The sequence below is a fragment of the Camelus bactrianus genome, chromosome 11, assembly GCF_048773025.1.
Source record: "Camelus bactrianus isolate YW-2024 breed Bactrian camel chromosome 11, ASM4877302v1, whole genome shotgun sequence".
Classification (NCBI taxonomy): domain Eukaryota; kingdom Metazoa; phylum Chordata; class Mammalia; order Artiodactyla; family Camelidae; genus Camelus; species Camelus bactrianus.
The window spans coordinates 12556211-12580983 of NC_133549.1; the positions used below are offsets into that span (position 1 = coordinate 12556211).

At 52.9% G+C, this 24773-nt stretch overlaps 2 long non-coding RNA genes across 13 annotated transcripts in view; one reads left to right on the top strand and one right to left on the bottom strand.

Moving 5' to 3' along the window:
- LOC123619030 (uncharacterized) overlaps window positions 1-19885 on the bottom strand; it is a 28674-nt gene extending 8789 nt beyond the window's left edge. For 6 of the 12 annotated variants that reach the window (XR_012509942.1, XR_012509945.1, XR_012509943.1 and 3 more), the window contains exons 1-2: window positions 15874-17316; window positions 15269-15506 (exon numbers count right to left, since the gene is read on the bottom strand). This is a non-coding gene — a long non-coding RNA (uncharacterized LOC123619030). Of the gene's footprint in view, window positions 1-15268; window positions 15507-15873; window positions 17317-17880; window positions 18056-19416 lie in introns of those variants that run through there. The other 6 variants (XR_012509949.1, XR_012509941.1, XR_012509948.1 and 3 more) reach the window with 6 other exon arrangements.
- Window positions 17886-20985, top strand: LOC141579036 (uncharacterized). Its single transcript, XR_012509951.1, has 2 exons — window positions 17886-18022; window positions 19892-20985. It is a non-coding gene; the product is annotated as an uncharacterized LOC141579036 (long non-coding RNA).
- Window positions 20986-24773: the final 3788 nt, after the last annotated feature.

Consider the following 24773-nt stretch of genomic DNA (forward strand, 5'->3'; position numbering starts at 1 on the left):
TTATACATGCTGAGGCTGATTTCAGAAAGAGTTTTGGAGCGCCAGCAAAATTCATGAGCAAATCTGAAGCCAGTCCCAGCCTCTGCAGAGGGAGCCTCCTTCAGCCTTGTATCAACTAAAGCTTCACCTGGAGCGACGGTTGCCTAGTTACCGTTACAGGAGACCCAGTTAAATTTGAATTTTAGAGTAACAAGGAATACTTTTTAGCATAAGTATATCCCAAATACTGCATGGGACATACTTAGACTAAAAAAAGTATTCCTTATTTATCTGAAATCCAGTTCAAATTTAACTGAGCGTCATCTTGCATCTTCCTTTGCTAAACCTGGCCACTCTCCCTGGAGCCCCACCCCAGGCTCCAGTTGGGTGGGAGTCTCCCACCTCCTCTCAGAGCAGCAGGCTCCACCCTCGAGAATGCAAGGATACAGGCCACAATGCAGATTTCAAAGGAATAGAAAGCAAATCACGTATCAGAGTGTTGACCACTGCGGCAACGTACCAGGTGACCTCCACATACGACCCTTGACATCCAAAGAAGGATATTCTAGAGCCGTGGCAGCCCCTCACAGGTGTGTGTTCTTTGTCCCTCTGAGCCTCGGTTTCCTCATCTCTTAAATGGAGACAAGAACTCCTAGCTCACAGGATTGTCAAAAGGGTTCAATGGAATTGATGTCAAAGCATATGGCACGGTGTCCGGCACCAGGCAGACAGAACAAACGTCTGCTGTGTGTCCATGAAATTCTTCAGCCTTAGAATGACTGCATCCCTACTGCCTCTGTCTCCAAGCCAAGGCCCGCCCGCTGAGGGTCCCAGAAGGCTGGGGCAGGGGCAACAAGTGAGGCTCACCAGGGCAGGCGACGTCTCTGCGGGAGGGGGCACGGCCAGGGAGCTGAGCTCCTGGTGAACCATCGAGATCACAATTCAGGGGGGAGAAGGAGGCCCTGCTTCCTACACTTGCAGGGCTGGAAGCTCAGTGTGCAGAATCCTCCTTTTATTTGTTTTAGGTTTTTTTTGAAATACATTTGACATATAACATTGTGTAAATTTACAGTGTTCAGCTTATTGATTTGACATATTTACATATTGCAATATAATTGCCATTGTAGCAATTATTAGCACCTCTAATTGTTAGCACCTCTAGCTTGTCACATAATTATCATTTCTTTTTTGTGGTGGGAATAACTCAGATGTGGCCTCTTAGCAAGTTGGATGAGCATACGACAATATTGCCGTCCACTGTAATGTGCATCAGACCTCCATGACAGATTTTATGTGCCGCTTTGCAAGTTTTCACCCCTAAACAACTCTCCTAGCTCCCCCCACCCCACCCCCTGGAAACCACCGTTTTACTTTCCATTTGTGTGAGCTTCGCCTTTTCAGATTCCACATGCACATGATACATAGTACTTGTCTTTCTCTGTCTGACTTAACATAACATTGTCCCAAATGGCAGGATGTCCATCTTTGTCATGGCAGAATAATATTCCACCATATCTGTGTATCCACGTGCCACACCTCATCCATTCATCTGGTGGTGAGCACTTCATTGTGAACATCTCGACTACTGTGACTAACGCTGCACTAGCCAGGAGAGTGCAGACCTCGCTTCAATACCCTGTTTTCATTTCATTTCCCTTGGGCATACACCCAGAAATGGATTTGCTGAGTCATATGGTAGTTCTATTTTTAGTTTTTTGAGGAACCTCTGTATTGTTTTCCGATGTGACTAAAGCATTTGACATCCCCACCAGCAGTGCACTAGGGTTCCCTGTTTCTCCACATCCTCGCCAACACCTGTTATCTCTTGTCTTCTTGGTGATGGCCATTCTAACAGCGTGAGGCGATGGCCCGTTATGGTTTTGATTTGCATTTCCCCAATGATTAGTGACGCTGAGCATCTTTTCAGGCACCCGTTGGCCACTTGGATGTCTTCTTTGGAAAAATGTCTATTTAGATCCCCTGCCCATTTTTTAACCTAATTGTTTGCTTGTTTGCTTTGGATATCCAATACATGATTTGCAAATATTTTCTCCCACTCTGTAGGTTGCCTTTTCATCTTATTGATTTTTTTCTTTTGCTGTGAAGAAGCTTTTTAAGTTTGATGCAGTCAGTCTGCTTCTTGACTTTTACTTTTGTTTCGTGTGTGTGTGTGTGCGCGTTTGGTGTCACATCCAAAAAACTCACTGCGATGCCAAGTTCGAGAAGCTTCTTCCCCGTTTTCTTCCAGGTGTTTTACAGTTTGGGGTCTTACATTTAAGTCTTTGATCCATTCCAAGTTAATTTTTGTGAGTGGTGTAAGATAGGGGTCCAACTTCATTTTACTGCATATGTTTACCCCGTTTTCTCAACATCATTGTTGAAGAGACTACCCTTTCTCCATTGGGTGTTCTTGGCTTTCTTGTCAAATATGAAGTGACTGTATACGCCGGCGGGTGGGGGCGGGAATTCTGAGCTCGGAAGCATCCTTTTTAACTCACTCTTTGCTAGTGTTCTCTAGCAGCAAAGCTACTGCTGAAGGGGGTTCAGACATGGTTTCTCGTGCACTTAGAATGTTCTTCGAGGGACTCAGGGAAATCCAGGACCAGCTCCAGCCACCGTCCCTGCCCCGCATGTTCAATCCTGAAGGCTAGACCCGGACACAGAGCAGCCGGGAAGGCCTTCAGTCACTCCAAGGAAAGACACAGAGCCGGGAGCTTGAAGTTCTTTCTTTGATCTGATTCCTTCCCCAGACAGCTTAGAGGGTGGCACAGGATGTCTTCACTTACAACACAGAGGTGCCACGGCCACACACTTCAATGACGCATGCACACTGAAGATCTCTGCGAGACTTTACTGATATCTACTTCCCTTGGAAACATTGCCTCAGTTTGCTAGGGCTGCCTTAGTCCTGTCACTCCACTATAACAAAACACCATAAGCCATGTGGCTTATTAGCAACAAGCATTTGTTTCTCACGGTATGAGAAGCTGGAAGTCCCGGATCAAGGCGCCAGCAGATCTGGTGTCCGAGAGTCTGCTTCCTGGTTCACAGACAGCATCTTCTCGCTGTGTCCTCTCAGGGCAGAAGGGGGGGGCCCTGGGGGGGCTCTTTTACAAAGGCACTAACATCATTCACGAGGACTGCACCCTCTTGACCTCATCACCTCCCAAAAGCCCCCACCTCCTAATACATCACTTTGGGGGTTAGGTTTCAGCATGTGAATTGGGGGGGACACAAACACGTCCATATCACCAGCCGTCCCCTCGGACTCGAAATACCTGTAAAGGGAAGCCAGCCTTTCATCCCACAGTGAAAACAGGCTTAAATGCAAATATAATATTCTTGTCCTAAGAAACTCAACTCAGACTTGACAGATAATCATTGTATGCAGCAACTGCCTTGGTGTTTTTAGGCATCTGGGTATGAGCTCACCACTCTCACACCCAGAGAACCCCCCGCAGGATCAGCCCCCTCGTGCAGGTAAAGAAAATGCAAACTCATCATTTTGGAAGCCGGAGTCGATGCTGGATTTCTAGAAGCCTGACTGGGGACCCTGGGCTCCTCAGGGTTGGAATAACTGGCCCTTTCCAAGAACACCCTCCAGGAAGGGGAAGGGTGCTGGTGCTCAGGGGGCACGTGGGTCACCCAGCTCTCATCCCGACCCCACGGCCGCGGGGGACCGGCGTCCCTGCTCTGTGCCCGGACAGCCCCATCAGTGAGACGCGGACAACAGACTTGCTTTCTCTCATTGATATTCTTGAGACGTGTGAAGAACCAATTAAAGATGTGTCCAAATGCTTGATGGAAATGAGAGGAAGCCGCAGAGAATGTGACAGGGGCTGAGGGCGGGAGGATTTGGTTTCAGTATAAGGAGAGGGGAGGGCATAGACCCGCGGTAGAGAGTGAGGAGGCAGTCCTGTCCTCCGAACAACTGGAGACAAGGACCACGTTTCATCCGTTGGCCAAGCTCGGGCCAACGGACTAGATGCTTCCCCCAACCCCCAGGCAGGCCTCTGAATCATGAAGGTGAATAGGACTGTAGGTCCCTGGGCTGGACACAGTATAGACATGAGCGATGACAAAGCTCAGCCCTGACCCATCAGGAAACAGAGGACACCCAGATGGGGGCCAAGCCTGCCACAATTCCTCAGAGTAGATCAGCATCCCAGGCCCTCCATCTAAACACAGTCTTCCCTGCCTAGCGGAGGCTTTTTTATAGTAATGAGGTGGAACCACACACCCACTGAAATAGACAGCAAATCACAGTGAGGGCTGAAAAATGCTAATCTCCCTCCAACATCTCCACACCATTCACCTGAAACCACCTGCTCGGGCAAGATTCCCGCAGGTTAATTATTGCTGCAGAGGAAATTGCACTGATTGGCATCAACTTCCATCGACGGAAACCAGCAAGGTCAGTCCTGCAGGAACAGGCGTGGGTCATCCTCTCAGCCCCTCCGCTTACAGGTGACAGGGACACGGGCCACGTTTCCTGCAACACTGCTTCCCTGAACGAACCGCACGGTGGCTCCATGCCTCAGGGCACCTGCAGAGATCCGGCCACCTGCTCACCTGTGCTTCGCACACCTCACCCGCCCAGAGCTCTCCCACCTGCTCCTCACCGCGGCAGCGGCCCGGCCCGAGGTCCCCAGCTCAGGGCCTGGGGTTTCATTTGATCAGTTTGAAAAGTTCCCTCCATACTTGGTGGGCTCCTCGGTGACTAGCAAAGTCAGCTTTCTTCCCCGCCGAGTTCCGGGCTTTTCATAATGACTGGCCCCCAATGTCATTTCAAAGTTTGGCTGGAGTCCTCGCAGCCTCTCAGCCTGGAGGCCAGGCCCACTTTTAAAGGCAGGGCCGGTTACAAAACAGAATCGCTTGCCTTAAGGGAAAGAGGAAAGAAATCACTGTATAGGCCTGGCCTCTGAGGCTCGCAAGGCCAAGTCCTCTCCTCTCTCCCATGGCAAGGGATCGGAAAGCTCACTGGCTGTTTGTCCGCCTGCATGTGCAACGGGGCACCTCCTAGTCCTGAGAGAAGGAGCTGCTCTAATCAATACAGTGATACGCAAATCTGTGCTTACCCAGGTGAGGTGCGTTTTGAGAGATGCACCTGGCCAAGGTTGCATTCTGTGCTCTGCCTTTATCCCAGGATGTCTGTTGCCCTTGGCTACCCAAAGAGGGTTTAGAAAATTCTGGAGGGGGACAATACAGCTCAGTGGTGGAGTGCATGCTTAGCATGCGTGAGGTCCTGGGTTCAATCCCCAGTACTTCCATTAAAAAATAATAATAATAAATAAATCTCATTACCTCCCCCGAAAAAAATCTTAACAAGAAAGTTCTGCTTGCACACACAGCTCATCTACTAAAATCTTTCACCGACAAACACCTTATCCAAGAAAACACATGTTATTATGTACGTGTGGACAGTCATCAGGTGCTTTTGAGTCTAATAAGGACACCAAGAGTTTCATATCCAAATAGCACCTGTCCTGGAAGATGCTCGATGGCACTAAGACAATTCATGAGTATAATAAGTATTTTATTTTTTTCTTTTTTGTTGGTGGAGTTACTGGGGATTGAACCCAGGACCTCGTGCATGCTAAGCACGCACTCTACCACTGAGCTACACCCTCCCCCATAAGTACTTTCTATTTATTGATGACACTGCATTTTCTCCCTGCAAGGGGCTAAGCAGCTTTATACTGATACCCGTGCTGAGGGCCCCAGGATTTGTTTGCAGAGAACCTAGCTCCCTCCCCGCGGTGGGTTCTCACGAGCTCTCAAGGGCGGGGACTGAGTCCTGGTGGGGCACCTTTATAGACCTGGGCTGAGCAGGGTGGTGGGCTTAACAGGCGCTCAGTATCACCGGGCAGGAGGGAGTGACTGAGTGTATACGGGTGGAGAGGAAAGCAGTCGAGCTGGTAGAGAGAGCTGGTCTGGGAGGGAGGCTGCAGCCACCGGTGAGACCCCTCTAGGCGAGGGCAGTCAGCAGAAGGTGGCCACTGCCTGGAGCCACCTGAATGGCAGAAGGCCAGTGTCTGCAGAGGAACTTGGCACAAAACACGTGGCATGTTGTATGACCAGTTCATAGGGATCTTGCGGAGAAAAGAAAACTGAGGAACCAGGAAGTGTCCGCAAGGCCGGACCTGGTTAGTAAGTCCTGATAGGAGTTACACCGGCTTCAGGATCAAGTCAGTTCAGGTGTTACTCGGGAGCCCCCCCACCAGGTATTACGGAGGCGGACAGTGGTGCTGGGCCTGAGTCCCCTCGAGATGGGCATGTCCTTCACACGCTGCCCGTCGTGTCCTGGGGGGCACTCCTGGGTGCCAGGCCGTCCTGGGTGCTGATGTGACTGCTGGCTTGTGCCACGGCTAACACAACGGGTGGCTGCGAGTGTATTCACTCCTGCAACTGCAGCAACCGGGGAGGGAGACCTGCCTGCTCTCCCGGGCCCCCCACCCAGCCCAAATCCCATTCCTTCCTACTCCCACCCAATCCCCGCCACCCACTCCCACCCCACCCCACCCTCTCCCAGGAACTGCCGACAAACACTCTGCATCAAAACAGAGCCCACCCCACAGCCTCCACCTTGCCGCCCCATTGCGTGTCCAACCTTAGACATCCCAAAAGACGCAATCACGGCCCTCAGCCATCGCCCCAATAAAGCAACACAGCTGATCACGTCGTCACCCATTTCCAGCTGAAGCCACACACTGGCCAGCGCATCGGCCTCCGGAGCCGGCTCCGCGCATGCGCCGGGCACCCACCACCCGCGTGCTCAAGGCGGAGACGGAGCGCAGGTGCTGCGCGGCGGGAAGGGGGCTCTGTCGTGGCCTCCGAGGGTCACAGAGCACCCTGTTGTCCCATCGAAGCTTCGCTTCCTTCAGCAAACTGAAGCTCTGGGAGGTTCAGAGTCAGTACACGTTAAAGCCAAATCCAGCTCAGGGCTTCTGACCAAAAAAGGAAATGTGAGCGCAGCCAACCACCTAGAAAGGGAGAGCAGGGCTCTGCGATGTCTCTTGGGACCCCGCCAGGTTCTTCTCTTTGAATGTTATTAGCTGTCAAGAGGCCTAAGGACCAGGACCAAGGGTTTTCTTTCTTTGTACTTTCCTAGAATATTGGAGGTCTCAATTCAACACATTTACTGAGAATCTACACGTTCCATGTTGTGCTAGAAGTCGAGCTGTGCATAGACTGCTGGTGTCCTCAGGATGGTTCCAGTCCAGGGAATGAGAAGAGCCAGGAAGCAAACAATGACAAAAGAGTCATGGGGGAAATGAGAGCGGCCTCTGCGAGGTCCAGAGGAGTGCGACTGACTCTGCCTCTGGGAAGAGGTTGTCTTTGGAGGAAGCTGTGGTGATACAGAGTGAGGGTTTTGCAGGTTGAGTAGGAGTTTGTCAGGCAGTTGAGAAATGGGGAATTATCCCTGGTGAAGGGAACCATATCTGTCAAGGCCATGGGCATGACCGGCATGCAGACACTGGAGAATACAAGTTGCCCAGTACTTCTAGATCCCAGCGTGGCCAGAAATGAGGCCGGAGGTATGAACAGGGTCCAGGTTATGGAGCCAGCTTTGTATGCCATGCTGAGAGCTTGGATGTGATCCACGACTCATCAGCAGTCACAGAAGCATCTCGACGAGCATGCATGGTCAGATTCCCACCTTGGATGTTCACTCTATTCATAGTCTGGAGAGAGTTTCAAAGGAGAAGCAAGGAAACAACAGATGGGCTATTGCCATAGTCCTGGAAGAGAGACATGGGCCCAGGCTGGGGCCGCTGACTGCTGATGGGAGGCGACTCAGGAGGCAGGCCAGTAAGAAAGTAAGCTCCACTGAGTCGGCAGTAGAATGGGGAGAGGAGGCAGAGGTGAGGACGACGTTCAGGTTTCCTGTCTTGCGCACCTGGATGAATCGTGCCCCCCCCCCCCATTGACGTGTGAAATCCCAGCAGACAAGCTGACGTACAGAGAAGGAAGGGGAGTTCATTCCTCACCATCCTGAGTGTGAGATCTCTGTAGGACCGTCCTGGGGGGAAAGGGGGTGCCTCATGCCCCTGGAAATGTGAGCATGGAAAATTGCAGAGTCCCAGGCAAGCCACCTTAGCAAGAGTGCTTTCCGTGGGCTGGTGGAGGAGTCCTGAGTAAGTGAGGGCCAGGGTGTAGACTAGTCCCAAGAGAGTGTAGCTAAAGGTGAAGAGAAGAAACAGCAAGATTCCACAGGGTCGTGGAATACTTCCTTAGAATAAGAGAGGGCCAGAGGGAGTGAGGGGTGGGGCCAGGACACATGCAGATGGAGGCCAGGGCCGTGAACAGGAAAGGGCAGCTCGTCCTCAGTTCCTGGAGCAAACAGGAGACAGGTGCGTGAGGGCAGACATCACTGGTAGGTTGGGACAAAGAGGGACAGGGCACAAGAAATTGAGAACTCTGTGTTCTTCTTTTTAAAAAAAAAAAATGGGTTAATGAAAAAGTTATCTAGGTAATCAGGTTACATTTTTTAATGGCCAGGTAATAGCGATGATCACACTAAGTCAGTAAGACAGAGAAAGACAAAAAACATGTGATATCACTTATTTGTGAAACCTTAAAGAATGCCACAAATGAATGAATTTACAAAACAGAGACTGACTCACAGACATAGAAAACAAATGTATGGTTACCAAAGGGGAGGATAAATTAGGAGTTTGGGATAGTAGATACAAACTACTATATATAAAATTAATAAACAGCAAGGCCCTACTGTATAGAACAGCGAGTTATATTCAATATCCTGTAATCTTCTATAATGAAAAAGAATATGACAAAGTATATATAGGTGTGTGTGTGTGTATAACTGAATCACTATGCTGTACACTGGAAAGTAACACAACATTGTAAATCAATCATACTTCAATTTAAATAAATAATGACGAAGTAAGAGACTCTTTAGAAAGATGAGCTAATTTGCAATGCAGCGTGGTCGTGTCTCTCCTCATGGTGTGCACACACATTCATTACACACAAAACACCATGGGGGAAAAAGTCCTCTTGGATCTGGCAACACCGAATTATTTCACTAAGATTCCTTAAAACCATAAAAACAATAGGTTCCAGCAGATAAAACCACTGCCCACCGAACGCCACGTAGACTTCAGCTACTCCCACTCAGAATAACCAAAGTCTACAAAAACATAACATAAATTTCTGCTCAGCTGAGAGAAAGGCTCTCTGTCTCGGTGTCTGCTTTTCCAAACACCTCCAAACTCTAGAACGGAACACAAGTTTCAACCTCCCAAAGGAGAAGCATCTCCCATCCATGCCTCTGGAGACAAGTTTGAGGGCATTCTGAACACTTTGATGTGCAGAGGAATTTCAAGCTTGAAAGAACAAGAGGCAAGAAGAAATAAACATTTCCAGTACTTCAAAGAACCAAGGCACCAAACCGCTCATTTAACCAAGTGGAGACACACGAAATCATTGCTATGTAGGTTGAATCCAAAGTGGGTCGCCATGGCTACGGGCTTTTAAACCATCACTCGCTGTGACCAGGATTTCTACAGAAGGGGTGAGGTGTGTGAGTGGCTGTCGGGGCCACATCCGTCAATGATGCAGGCGCTATATACAGACGTGGGCCCCACCGCCCTGGCTTCACCCACCAGACAAATTACAAGGGAGTTACCGCATCCACCACACGGGGGCGCTGTGAGAGGTAAAGGAAGTGGTCCAGGGAGGAGCAAGGCAGCCCCTCCCGCTGCCCGAGAAGAGGTCGCACCTCCCAGCGGGCATCGCTTGGGCAGGAGAGAGGGCTCCAGGGGAGGGGGCGGAGCACCAAGCGAACCCCCTGGAGGGAAACCCAGCCCTTCAGCGAGTCACGCAGGAGTCCTGCTTTCTGTGACCGAAGAGTTTTGGGGATTAAATCAGGGTCTCCAGGCAGGCTTTGACTTGGGCTCCAGGATCTCACTGTTTAATTGCCGCATCCTCTTGGCTGGATAACGGGGGGTGGGGAGAGGAAAGGAAAAAGATTTGGGGGAAGGAGGCCACGGATGGCGCAGCAGGCGGGGAGCCCAAGGGCGCAGTGTGGCGTGGGCACCCGGGGAGCGGGGGACAGACACCGTCCTGGCAGAGCTGAGGACTTGAGTGTCCAAAAGAGACACAGTCTTCCCCTCCCAAAGGTTTTTCGGTACATCTTGAATTCAAAGGAAGGGTTTGGACGCACAAGAGACTGTTCCATCCCGGGAGCGGGTACTCCTCTGAACACGCGACCCGCCGAACGCCAATGGGGCGGGGCCGGGGGCCGGGACCCACATACCCGCAGTCCCTAGGCACAGGCCGCCCGGCTCCGAGTCAGAGGAAGGGCATTACAGTACTATGAGCAGCTCCTCCGCCACCACCAAAGCAAGCCGTGCCGTTCTCTTTCCCACGTCCCTGGGCCGAGGTGCAGGTGTGGCCACCTATTGCAGCAGGTTGACATTAATGAAAAACACATTCCTGGGCTCCTGGATTCTATTGACACGTGCAGTTTCTGAGGCTGAATTACTCCTGACCTCCCAGACAGTCCCTGTTCACACGTGCACACAACCTACTCACGCATCAGATAGCCACCTAGCCCTCGGGACGGGTTCCCAGCTCAGCCCCAGGGGGAGACTTGCAGGAGCACACAGGCTGCCCGTGCGGGCTCGAGAGGGCACCTACAAGCCTCCTGGGGGCACTGGCTGGGCACCTGCTCATGTGAACCCACCCACCTCCGGGTCAGCCACTTGCTTGTATTCAGTCAGTCAGTCAGTCAGGGAGTAGGTGCTGTGTGTCCCCAGCACCAGGCTCTCTCCCAGGTGCTGAGGCTGTAACAGGAGGAAAACCACAGTCCCAGCCCCGATGGAGCTGCCCTTTTTGGTGAGACGTCAGAAGCAAGCAAACAAATGAAGACGCCAGTTTGGGGTAATGCCAAGTGCCGTGGAGACCACCAAGACGGGTTGTAGGGGGTGAGGATTATAGATGAGGGAGGCCTCTCTGAAGAAAGACAACGGAGCCGAAGGCTGAGTCATGACCTTCAAGGACGTTTCGGCCCTGGTCCCCGAGCAGGAGGGCCCCAAAGGAAGCTATGTCACCGGTGTTGGCCAGAAGGCCCAGGCACTCTCCTGGCTCATCAAGCATGGGCCCAGAGCATGGGCAGTGTCCAGGCCTCCATCCCAGGTCTGGGCCCCAGACACAGCCCCCCAGCCCCCATCTCCGAGGCACAGCACGTTCATGGACTGGACGGCAGTGGAGGTGGGACACTCTGGACTCCCTCCGTCACAAAAAGCAAGAGAGCATGACCTGCTAAACTAGGAAGAGCGGTCATCTCTGGGAGGACACTGACAGCCCACAGCTGGCCCGATTTCCCCAGGTGACAGTGGAGGGTCACAGGATCCAAAAGATGCCCCACGTCGTATTTGGCCCCCTTCTGGAAGAGGGGCCAATTCAGGTATGGCCAGGGTCACCAGGGCTCCGGGCTCCTGGGCCTGGCTGCCTTGTGTGTCCTCCTTTCTAGAAGCTCCCCTTCTCCCCGCCGCACGGGAAAGGTGCCAGCCCGCTCCACGGCTCCCCTGGGGAGCAGCACACCTCCCTTCTGAAGGTCGCAGCTCTGCGTGCTTCCTGGGGTGACCAGTGACCTTGGTTCACTCTGGTGAAGTCATGGCTTTCGATCTCAACCTCCTCGTCCGTCGGCCACATTGCAACACAGCCGTCTGGAGAGAAGAGCTGGTTCCCGGGAGCTGGCTCAGGGAATTTCAAACGCCTCCCAGGTTGGGCTCACCCAGCTTACAGTCCCACAGTCCCACATTCCCAAGGACAGAACCACCTTGGCCAGCAGCCACTGAAAGTGCAGCAACAGCAGGGCCTCGAAGAGGTTCTAACTCCCAGCTCTCCCTTTGCTGTGTTACTTTAGACAAATGACTCAACCTCTCTGAGCTACTGCATCAGCAGCAGCATGTGTGCTGGGGGGAGAATCAAATGCGAAAATAGGCAGGAAAGCACACTGGGGGCTCTACAGCAGCGCATGTGTGATAGGAATTCTGTCCGGTTGAAGAATGGATCCTAATAGGCTTGAAACCCAAGACTTCTGAGTTTTCTCCCTGCGGTGTTCTTGAGACATGAAAACTGATACCCCTGAATCCACCTCCGTGTTTTCAGTATATCAGCAAGCACACTTCCTGGGTAAGATCCAACTTACAAACCCCATGCCACGTTGTAAAACTTTATAATGAGATGTTAGGAAATTCCCATAGATGTAAATATTATGATACATCCTTTGCTCTGAAATAATTTGTTGGGAACCAAGAACTGGAACTTTCATTGCACTCCTGGCTATGAGTTGACCGAGCAATGAAGTACAGTAGGTGGGCCCAAGACGGGCTGGGGCAGTTTTCTCTGAAGCAAGTCTTTTTGTAGCTTCCAATTTACGTGACAGAAGATGAAGGGACAAGTTCTCCAAAGCTAGGTGCCAAGTCAGTGGTACAAGGGACCCCAGCCCTCCAGCCTGGGTACCCCTCCCTGGTCAATGACTCTTGCTGCTCACAGACACCCATGCTCTTCAAATGCCTCTTCTGAGAAGAAACTGCGAAACCTTGAGCATTCCATTTTATCAACCAAGAGAGAGGCAAGATGTGGGTCCGTCTTCCCCTACAGGTAATAAGATCAACTTACTTATGATGCCCAAGGACAAATGACCACGGATGTGGCTGTGAATGGAGGTGGGCTGGACAGGAAAGGACTAGCAGGTGGGGTCGGCAGAAGCTCGCCACGTCATCTGCACCAGTCTTGGCTGGTCTCAGACCTGCCCCAGCTCAGAAAACGGGAGTCTGATCCTCTTTGGAAAATGTGGGGTGCGAGCCCTGGGAGGCTCTGGTGAATTCAAAACCAGCAGCAGTAGGACCCCCCACCCTTCTTCTCCAGGGTCTCAGGGGGAGTTTAAGAAACACTGATGTCCAAGCCTACGTGCAGCCCTGGAAGGAGGCATCTCAAATTCCCCAAGTCCACGACCATCTTCATTTCCCTCTCCACGTGCTCTCCCCACAGTTCCAGCCTCCAGTCAAGCAAACACCCAGAAGTCATCCTGAATTCCTTCCTCCTTTAAGCCCTTCGTCCAGTCCACAGGAGAAACATGTCCGGGCTACCTCGCCAAGAAACCCTGGATCAGTCCTGCCCCGCCTGGCCTGGCCCTGCGGCCAACGACGCAGCCCCTGCTCAGCCCAGACATCAGCCCTTGCAGGGTCCCTCCCCCTAACCTTTGAACAGGCCACCCTCATTCCCACAGCTTCCTCCCCATCATTTGCAATTAGCTGCCGTAGACACCTCTCTGCTCCCCTGTCTAAAGTCGGTCCTCCTCTCCCACCCTCCCCTCCTGCCAATCTCTGTTACTTTATGCACTTTTTAATTTTCCTCTTCATTTGATGGGTTGATGATCTGTCTCCAGCGAGCTCAATAAGGCCAGGGGCCGTGTCTGGTACAGCACCCTGACATGTTCCAAGGGCCCCAGTGGCCAGTGGCAACACCCCGGACCACAGGGCTGTGACTGAGTTCCTGGTGTGGCTGCTGAGGCCTGTCAGTTCTGCGGGTGAAGCCCTGAGCTTCATCCAACCCTGGCCTTCTTCTCTGAGGGGCCACCTCTCTGCCCCCAGGACAGGGTGATGGGCTGAGTTCAGCGGCTCTGGCCCAAGAGCCAGGCGGAGATCCCAGTGGAAAGATCCCAGGCCCCCACGCCCCAGAGCCCCAGGCGGGAAAGCACTCTTCTCCCTTCCTTGGCCTCCCCACCTGGCCAGGAAGGCTTTGCAATTTCCCCATCTATAAGACGGGGACAAAGAATGCTTTGTCACTCCACCTACTTCTCACGGCTGTTATGAAACAACTGTTTGCTTGGAAAACACTTTGAGCAACTTGGGTAAAGGTGCCTGTGGCTCAGATGACGCCTGCTGTATTCGATCCAGGCCAGGGAGGGCCATGCCAAGCCGTCATCCGGTCACCCGCCCGAGGGCTGGGAGGCGGGCTGGTGTCACCAAGCCTGCTGGCCATGCTGTAGTCCCAGAATATGCTCACGAGGTGTGTGTGCATTCCTGGGACCGCCTGATCCACTGATTTCAGCAGAATATGAGCTCTCCGTGGGCCTGGACAGGGACGACCGAGCACCCAGGCTGCCCTTTTCTCAGGAAGGAGAGCTGGGTGTTACCTGGGGATAACCTCCCTGAGCTCACATGGGACGGGGCGGTGGCCTCCATGCCAACCTTGAAGGGAACAAAGGAATGCTGCCTTGGCCCTTGGCCTGGGGGGGCAGATCTCAACCTGCAGCCACTCAGCTGCCCCTCACCGGCAGCGGCGGCAGCAGCCACGGCCGCCTGTCACCATGACAACCGTCCTTGGCAACCATCACTCTGCCCCTAGCCCTGACTAGGCATTTCCCCGAGCAGCCTGAGGTAGATGATGGAGAAAGGCCGCGGTGATGGCAGTGCAAGGGGCAGCGGGCACGTCTGCCTGCAAGCCAGCAGTCCAGTCCAGCCTTGGCTTCCGCCTGGACGCTGGACTCAGCCCCACCAGGGCTCTCTCCCCATGTCAGCCACCTGGGGGCTGCTGCTTCCCTAAAGCAGGAGGCGAGGCATTTAGCAGACAGTGAACAACAGACAGCATGTATGTTTAATTATAACTCTCCCAGATAGGAAGGGCTGGCTATATACAGTATGTCTGCCTGTTACTAATTATATTTATTTTCAAACGATGGGGGATTGGGGCGGCGGTGGGGGGGGGGATCTTCTGAAGATGAGTCAGAAAAAAAAAACCCTTCTGCATTATGAAAGCAGTGGAACGTCTCCCAAGGGTGTCTGTAACATGTGGCTGTCAGTGGAAAACCTGAGCCGGGCCAGCCACACCGGTGAACACCTCGAGGGGCTCTGCTGGCCCCACATCCTTGCAAGCTGGCACCAGAGCTGCTGGAAGGCCTTCTCCCTCCCAGACAGAGCCGTCACTGGAGAGGACGGTCCTCTCCCTGCAAAGACAGGGCCATTCAGTATCTGCTGTCACCTACACTGGGAGGCAGCATTCCAGCTGAAACCCAGCAAAGGTTTATCCCCCATCAAAGGAACAGCATTCCGACCAGATGGCTGAAATGAAAAAGCTTCATCTTCAATCCACATACAGCCCATGATGTTATTAGTAACAATGCCTCCAACACCTAGAAACCCAAAATAGTCACCCCCACGGCCGGCAGAAGCTTTCTACACTTTGGAGGCGGTCAGATCACTGCGCTGTCTCGTTTCAGCCGGACGCAGGCCTCACACACGTGTGCACTCACCTCCGCGTCCGCGTGTGTTCAGGGGGCCATTCATGGGCCCGTCACATCCTCCTCGCCCAAGGCTCTGGCTGGCCCTGGCCCCTCCCCACGTACACACCGTGGGGTGAGGCGCCACAGGGACCCAGCGACACATCCGCCCAGGAGAGCCGTTCAAAGCCACGGTGTTCAGAGCCGGTTTTCCAATAATTGTTTTAAATAGTCACACTTGTTTTGTTTACTTTCTTCCAGGAAAGCAGCACTGTATAGGAAAAGGAGGGGAAGAGGGGGAAATGTGAGTTCATTTCCTGAGTCTTTTAAACATTTCTCTGTAGTCAGAGCACTGGAAAGCTGTGACCAGAGGGCTGAGTGAGCTCAGAGCTGAAGCCCACGCAGGGTGCAGAGCTGTGCTTGGCCCCCCACGTGCTCTCTACAGGACATCCGCTGGGAGACAGGGTTCAGCAACCAGGCGGCGTGGGAGGCCCTGGGAGAGCAGGACCCTGGCAAAGTCTTTAAGGCCAGCTCTTTGGGGCACGCGTCTCCCTAATTTGTCCAGGCAAGTTTGAATGATTCGATTGGTTTATCCCAAAGAGAAGGCAGAAAGTGGATCTAGTGACAGATAAAGGTACCTGGGAGTCCTGGGAGCCGCCAACACTCGTCGGGGGGCTGTCACAGGTGCCATCTTCCCTGCCCCTCCGGGCAAACCCACGGAGCAGCGACGCCGTGCCCATTCCACAGGGAAGGCTCTGGAAGTTACGTGGCAAATCCGAGGGCCCCCACTCTCTCCCTAAGACTAAGCCCTCTTTCCTGAGTGGCTCTCCTAGCCCCCATCCCCTCTCCTTCAGTGCTGTAGGTGGCATCATGTGCAAAAGGCACTGTGAGGGGAAGGGGCCCCTGTCCATCTGTCCGTCAGCCCCCCTAGGATGGAAACTCCACAAGGCCCGGGGCTGGCCTCCTCGCCGGGGATCCGCAGGGCCAGCACGGAGCCGTGAAGTGAGCCCAGGCGCTCTGCCGTGCGTATTTGGTGGAGGAGTGAAGGAATGAACGAATGAACAAAAACCTCCTGTCCGAAAGGAGGGAAGAAGGCCCCAAAGAGACGCATGGCAACACTGAGCATGCGTCCGTGACCAGCTGGTTCATTTTGGAACCAGCAGCAAGAGCATCACCCGCAGCAGCGCTGAGGCCCGTGGCCGGGAGGGCCTGGGGCAGCTCTGCCCTTCCTCTCAAGCTTCTGGGCAGCAGATGGGTGCTGGCACCCTGGTGGCAGATGGACATTCTGGACCTGGGAGAGCTGTACTTTATCATGACAATGGAATCAGACCCGTCAGTCCCACCAGAAAGTCCCTGAGGGGCTCCGGGATTGAAGCAGTGATCCAGTTTTCAGAGCAATGGTCCCGGTTCCCGTTTACACCAAGATTACACCCAGGCTCCAAGTGCAGGGACGCGGCCCCTGAGAAAGCCTCCCCTTGCCCCACCTCACGTCCCCCACCCTCTCTTCCAGGACCCCAAGGTGGCTTCAGGGACAGTCAGACTGAAGAGAAGAAGAAAGGACAGAAGGGCACGCAGAAGACGGTGACTGCACGAGGGAGAGGCCCTCCCCTCCACCGTGCCTCCCTGATGGCTGGTTTGGTGTCTTGTCTTTTATCCCGGTTTTCTGCACAGGCACCTGTGAGTGCTGACTGGGTCCCTGGCCTTACCTTGGACACCAGCCCTGCAGGGAAACACACGCCCTGCCCTCAAAGGCTCCCAGCCCAGCGGTGATGCCCGGCAGGCAAACCCCAGTGCAGCCCACCTCGGTGCGCACAGAGACCAGCCTGGGTCTGTGCCCCTGGGCCTGCAGCTCCTCCAGGGAGATGTGAGCACCCTGGACAGTCCCAGCCTCAAACCACCAATTCCTCCCCTTCACCTCTTAATTTCTGATTCTGCTGGGTTGACATTTAGGAGACAGTGAATCCAGCCATTTTCTAAGAGAAAGAAAAGTGGAGAACTCGTAATGAATCAGCCCTAATGAGACCACACTCCACTCCCGGGTCACACAAAGTGAATGTGGAAAAGTCTCCTTCCCTCTCCTAGGTGGCCCTTTGGAGCCGGGGTGGACGTGAAAACTAGGAGCCAAGAGCGAGGACCGCCTCGTGGGCACGATGTGTAACACTGCAGAGAAGACCTGAGACTCGGGGATGGGCTGACAAGGTCTTCCTCCCACCATCAGCTCTCCCAGAGGCCATTTGGCTCCAGCGTATCATATGACTTGTTCTTAGAGTTACATTTTAACTGACAAAGTTTAACAACAACTATGACTTACGGCCTTCTAAAATTGGCAGCAGAAAAATGAACTGAGGAAGTAATGGAAAAAAACTACATGTGAAGCCACTCTGTACAATGCACAATTTCTGTTGCGTGGTGTTTTTTTTTTTTTCCTTTCCAAGCCTGTGTGTGTGTGTGTGTGTGTGTGTGTGTGTGTGTTTTCGAATGGTAGAAAATATTTTCCAGATACGCTGCCCTGGCGTTCCCAAGCCCATATTTATGCCAAGTTTATAAAAAGCAGCTGCAGACAGGGTTGACTGAAAGGATCGCTCTGCTGTCTGGCTTCCAGAAGGTGTCTCAGTCCTCACTCTGTCACCAGGACACAGACTTACCTCCTAAAACTCTCCAGCCTTCTGCGTCGTGCCCCTGAAGGAGGACAAGCACAGGGGCGCAGCGTTACCCGGAGGGACCCGCGGCCCTGGCTGTGCTAAGCCCTCACGTCACACTTTTGATTTGCAAGGTGATTTGTAGCATGTGCGTTATCATTTTTAGTCATTCGAAATGCGCCTGCAGACACGAAAAGGAAAGGGTTCCAAAGTGCATTTCGCAAATATCGGGATGGCTCAGGGGGGCCAGAGAGACGGGAGGCAAGCCAGTATCAGTTTCTGAATTGCTTGGAGCAGATGGTGCAGCCGCTGTGGGTAAGCCTGTGTCAGACCGCCTGCCTCTCCCAGCTGTGGGTCAGCAAGGCGGCCCTTTGCACTGGCCTGAGGCTCTCCAAGCCCCTCAGTGGTCTCACCACTGCTACCCGACAAGCTCCGGACTCCACTGGACCGCGGAAGGACATGGTCCTGGGATATCCTGAACCCAAATCCGGGCTCTCCCTGGACTGGGGCCGCGCCTGCACCACTTCCCTCCCCCACCACGGCCTTAATGGGCCCAGTAATAACCTGCTCCCTAGCTTTCCTGGGGGTGACTAATTGGTTAATCCCAGGAAGGCCCTTTGAAGATGAAAAGCTGGGTATTACTCATGGGGTTGAAGGCAGGCACCTGCCCCGTTGGGGCCTGAGTCAGCAGAGCGTGACCGTCCACCTGCGGGCGGGCTGGGCGAGCTGGCCCGGGGCCACCCTCAAGGTCAGGGTCGGCCAGCAGGAGGGGTGTGGCGGGCACACCTCTGCAGCCTGTGGGCGCTGGCCTCTCAGAGTTTGGGAACCGGGTCCCATGTGCATTTGCCCGTGGAAACAGCCTTCAAACAGCTCTGGCAAGAGGGCAGCGCACGCCGCGAATACTAGTGGAGACAGTGTTTCCCGCTTTTCTCACAGCAAATTCCTTCCCAGGTCTCCTTCCGGTGGACAGCCCGGGGGGACCTAAGGCGGGGGTGCAAGGCGGGGATGGCTGCGCTGTCTCGTCTGCCCCCCTCTCCCTTCTCCCAGGAAGAGGGAGTAGCAGCAGGAACTGGGAACCAGAGGCCAACACCAAGGGGTGGAGGCGAGGGTCGTTCAGGACCAGCCCCCCACCTACCCTTGACCGGGTGCAGGGGGACTTGGACACCGCAGCAGCTGGGAAGCCAAGAACAGAAAGCCTTTAAGCCCTGCAACCTGATGCCAAGACCCCGCCGCAGGGCCGGTTTCCTGCGCGCTGCACACCCCTGCCTCCCCCCGGGGCCCAACCGCAGCGACCCCTCCGCGCGCAGCCCCTCCGCGCGCGGGGCGCTGGTTCCGTCTTTCCCCTGGAGCACGGGCCACGCGGCCGAGGGACTGCAGGCAGCTCTGCGTTCTCCTTTACGTCCCCGGCTCCTTAGCAGTTTTCCACGGCCCTGTCTCCTCCTGTAGATCGCCTCGAGCCCCCTCCCCCACCCCCAAAACACCCGGCATGATACAGATCCGAAAACAGGCTGCAAGGATGCGAGCGTGCGGGGCGGGAAAGACCTCAGAGGGGCCCCTGGCGTCCGCGCGCGGCCGGGGACGGACCGGGGTCGGGGCGCAGCAGCAGGAACGGGCCGGGAAGTGATTGTGTTCTGTTCTTTGGGAAGAGGTGGGTGGAAATGACAGTTTGGAGAGGGTTAGAGCAGGGAGAGCGGTTTCAGGGGAGGCGGCCTCTTCTCTCCAGTTCTAACAGCGCCACCCAGTGGCTGCGGGGGCCGGCGCGGCGCGGCGCCTCGGGACGGCCTGCGCTGACCCCGCCGAGAGGGGAGCCGGGGGCTCTGCGAAGGCCACCTGGCTAGCTGCCAGGGGCCGGCCTCTCGCCTCTCAGCCACACAGCTTTCTCTAGACGGTCTGCAATGAGAAGGGGGGGGGAGATAGCGCCCCAAGGGTACCCGTAATAACACCAGTAGAGACAGGCGACCAAGTTCACCAGGGTCCTGTGCCGAGCATCATTTAGTCCCCCCGCCCACACACACAGGCATCGCTGGGAGGCGTTGGGACAAAAGTCACAGCCCCAAGGGAGGCACCGAAGCACAGCTCCAGCCTGAGAGGTGGTCAGCGACCAGACGACGGCTTTCTGGACCATCAGACCCTTGTCTGAGCTCAAAGGAGAGCTGAGGCTGGAACCGTGCGGTGAGGCCCCTGCAGCTAAACTTCCCGCCTGGACACGCGTCTTCGGGCATTTCACTCGTTTCAGTTATGTTTTTTGTTTTTGTTGTTGTTGTTTCCTCTGCAAATCAAAATCAATTCCCTTTAGAACTACAAAGGGATTTTGTCCTAAAAGAGGAACGTAAAGAAAAAAAGGACTTTCCCAGCGGTTGTGTGTTTGGTTCCCTGGGAATGAGGGGCAGGTGGACCCAGGAGCAGTAAGAACATCCCCCAGGAGTCCGGGGTGGGTCAAGCCCTGACACGAAGCTGCTGGCTCTCATTTTTCTGTAAAAGCAGGGGCTAGAGCTGGACCCACGGTTCACAACTCAGCCTTTATCCATCTTTCATGTTTAACTCTCAGGTAAGATCTTACGTGAACAAAGGTTCTGCAGGGTCATAACCACCTTTTCTTTTTCGGAAGTGTATTTGATTCACAGTATGTGTTGGTTTCAGGTGTACAGCACAGCTATTCAGGTGTACACATGTATATTCTTTTTCATACTCTTTTCGTTACAAGTTATTATTTTTTAATTTCTTTATTTTTAGGTGGGGAGGGAGATAATTAGGTTTATTTATTTTTAGAAGAGGTACTAGGGATTGAACCCAGGACCTCGTGCATCCTGGTGCATGCTAAGCATGCACTCTACCACTTGAGCTATACCCTCTGCTGCTCATTACAGGTTATTATAAAGTATTGAATGTCGTTCCCTGTCCTATACACTAGGACCTTTTTGTTCATCTCTTTTATATAGAGTAGTCTGTATCTGCAAATCCCGTACTCCCAATTTATCCCTCCATCCTCCACTGGCCCCTTTCCCCTCTGGTAACCACAAGTTTGTTTTCTATGTCTGTGAGTCTGTTTCAGTTTTGTAAATAAGTTCATTTGTGTCATTTTTTAGATTCCACATAAATGATACCATACGATATTTGTCTTTATCTGACTTACTTCACTTAGTATGATCATCTCTGGGTCCATCCGTGTTGCTGCAAATGGCATTATTTTCTTCTTTTGTATTGCTGAGTAGTATTCCATTGTATACATAGACCTCACCTTCTTTATCCAGTCATCTGTCGATGGACATTTAGAAGGCTTCCATGCCTTGGCTATTATAAAGAGTCATAGCCACTTCTGAGGTGTCAGCCCAGACCGTGACTCAGGACAGCCCACCAAGCTGCCAGAGCTTGTTACCGAAGGCAAGTTCATGTGCCCGCCGCACCGTGAGGCCAAACTAACTGAAATGTGAGTTTGGACCAAAGAAAGGTTGATTGCAGGCCCGACCAAGGAGGACAGGGTGGCTCGTGCCCAAGAAAACCTTGAACTCCCTGAAGGGTTTTCAGCAAAGCATATTTAAGGCCAGGTGAGGGAGGAGGGTCACAGGGTGCGTGATCTGCTCGTGCACAGTCCTCTGATTGGTTGATGTGGAGGGAACAGGGCGGTCAACACTATCACCCCCTGGGCGCCAGAAGTTCTGGGGCCACATGCTCTCCATCATCAAATAGTTAATTTCTTCCTTTTGGTGGTGGTTTTTAGCATCTGAAATACTCGGGAAACACACATGAGATACTATTATCTGGGCCCTTCACAGAGGGGCTACAGCAGAGGATATGGGGGAGGGGTCTGACCCTGGAAGGTCCCACAGGGACCTGCTCAGTCACAAGCTGAGGCCCGAACACCATGTCTGAACTTCATGACTGCAGACTCACAGTCTGCAGACTGCACAGAGGTGGACACTGCCCCAGGTGAACCAGTCTGATCCTCCCTCCCCAGAATTTGCACTTCTGACAGACCAGGTCCAGGTCAGTCCCTCTTAAAACTGAGGGGGCTGTGGAGGCAGCCACCTGGAATCACAAGATGGAGAAGCCCAGAACAGCAATCCTAGCTTTCTGCTCCCCATGGCCCCCCACACTATGCACCCCTGCAGTAAACTTCCCCTGTTAAAGCTTCAAAACCTCTAGATGAGAGCCTCTGAAAGCTTGTTCCTGGCTCTAAGAAGCAGTAAGATCAGCCCAGTGCAGCGCACATCATGTCCCCAGAGCCACGTTCTGATTTTTTTTTTAAAGTGTAGTTTCTAAATAGACTATGTAATCTTATGAATTAAAATGTTTACTACAGCAGGCATATAATGACTAAGTAAATATCAACATTATTACCTCTATTATTGATATATTCAAAAGTCATTTATAAATCAATCGTATTTTTCTGTTGCTATAAATTTGGGGGCTGGGGAGTAATGAGGTTTATTTTTTAATGGAGGGACTGGGGATTGAACCCAGGACCTTGTGCATGTAAGCACACACTCTACCACTGAGCTATACCCTCTCCTCTCTATTGCTATAAATTTTAATTTCAAAACATTTTGTTATTCATATCTCCTGGGACTACACCTACCAATAACACCTTCTAAAATATATTTGTCCTGAAATATTACATGCAAGGACTTTGGCATCTGTCAATATGCTAGTTCATTCATTCATCCATTTTCTTAGATGCTCTGAGATTTGCCAAAGAAATAGAGGGCAAAACCCCTTCACTAGGAGCTTACAGGGTAGAATTTGAAGAAATCATGATTTTAAGCGGGTATTTCCTAAATTAGGTTTTCTTACATTAGAGAAGACCTGAGCTTTCCTCCACGACAGGTCAAAGAGTCGCATGTCGTGAATTGGAGAAAAAGCCTTCAGGGTATTTGTCAATTTCCGGCTCATGACCTAATAGTGGACCCTGAAATCCATCTAGTGGATCAGAACCAGCAATTTAGTTTCTTTTTTTGTTTTTTAATTAGAGTGTGTCACACGCAGGAGGGCTAAGTGTTGGCCATGAATCCTGATTTCAGTTACAGAAACGTGTGTGCAGGGTGAAGACGTCAAATGCACATCTCACGGGGGGGGAGGGGTCTCCATCAACGCCATCTGTCCAGCTGCTCCCCGCTCCTCACTCCTCAGCGCAACCCAGCACGTGCCGGGGTGCACCCCAGGGCACCTCCACCCCGTTCCACTCGCCCAGGAGACCGGCAGCCTTGCAGGAATTTCCAAGGCTGACCCAGTCCTCAGAGTGCCACCCCAGCCCTTGGTCAGGACCGCCACACTGGATCCCAGCACACAGCTGTTCGGCTTTTGTCTTTGGTTTCAGTTGTGGTTTTGAGGGGATGAGGGGCAGGCAGCTGGTGGGATCAGCAGAGTCCAGGAAGCCAGGCTTGAAACCCCTGGTCACTTCTGGTCATGCTGGTCCTGAGCCCGGCTGGTGAGAGCTGCCCAGCAGCTTATCCTCGTCTAGGTACAGGGGTCACCGAGGGTCCTCGCCCGTCCTTCATTGAACCCCTGGCATTACAGCCACGGCCACATCCAGGAAATAGCAGAAAACCTAACTGAAGAGTGATGTTTTTACAAGGTTCTGCTGTGCAGCACAAGGAAATATGTTCCATATCCTGTAATCACCTATAATGATAAAGAATATACGTATATGCACAACTGAATCCCCGTGCTGTCCACCAGAAACTAACACACCATTGCAAATCGACTGTACTTCAAAAAATAATAATAATAATAAAAGAGAAGTGGTATTTTTGTTTACGAGACGCCACATGACCACTTCACCTGACTTTGTTCTTCGCTGACAGGGCCGAGCCCCAGGGCCGTTTGGGGTGCGGGACAGGGCGCACTCTTGCTACTCCAAGCGTATAACTGGGCGCTCACCTTGTTAGAAGGAGCATCTCAAGCTCTCACCCAACCTGACGAATAAGAAGCTGTGTTTCAACAGGGCCGAGAGGTCCATGCGTGTGGTCCAAGTGCAAGGGGCTCTGATTCAGAAGCCCTGGTCCACCCACAGGCCCCAGCTTCCGCAGAGCTGTCATCGACAGGGTGAGAGTGTCCGTGTGAGCTTGGTGCTCGCCAGGCAGGCACCGTCTTTCACGCTGGCGTTCCTCCCTTCCTGCCACTTTTCAGGCACAAAATGTGCTTTGCTTGAGGGAGTGAGAGCAATTGGGACTGCGGACGCTGTCCTGTTTTGTGTGGCATGTGTTCAGTAGGCAAAAATAAAACCTGGTTACCTAGGCCTGCCTGGTGGCCGTTATTTTTTCTAGCCTGTGAACCCAAAAGCCGGAAAACAATTTGTAAAAAAAAAAAAGAAGAAGAAGAAGAAGAAGAAGCTGGAAGTGGGGCTTGCTGATTTCTGTGCCATCTAAAGCAAAACCGGAAAGCGGTGTCTGTCCCACGTTAAGACTGGGGATACAGCCAGGCTTGCCTATGGTGCGTAGTTTGGGAAACGCCAGCCAAGGGGCGCTCCCTCTGTAAGGAGCATGGTACATTGCTCAGAAACAGACCCAGGAAGGCAGCAGGCCTGCTTGCATGTGGCCTTCCAGATTCCAGAGCCCAGTAGAGTCAGCCCCAAGCCAGGCTTGCCCACCCCCTCATCCACCCCCAGGCCCCCCACACATCCAGCAACCCAGCAGCTCGCTGTGAGAGGCTGTGTGCTTCACATAGTAAATGCTGGAGAGGCTGTGGGGAAAAGGGAACCCTCCTAAACGGCTGGTGGGAATGCAGTTTGGTGCAGCCATTATGGAAGACGGTACAGAGATTCCTCAAAAGACTAAAAATAGACTTACCACATGACCCAGCAATCCCACTCCTGGGCAAATATCCAGAGGGAACTTTAATTTGAAAATATACAAGCACCCTCAGTGTCCATAGCAGCACTATTTACAGTAGCCAAGACATGG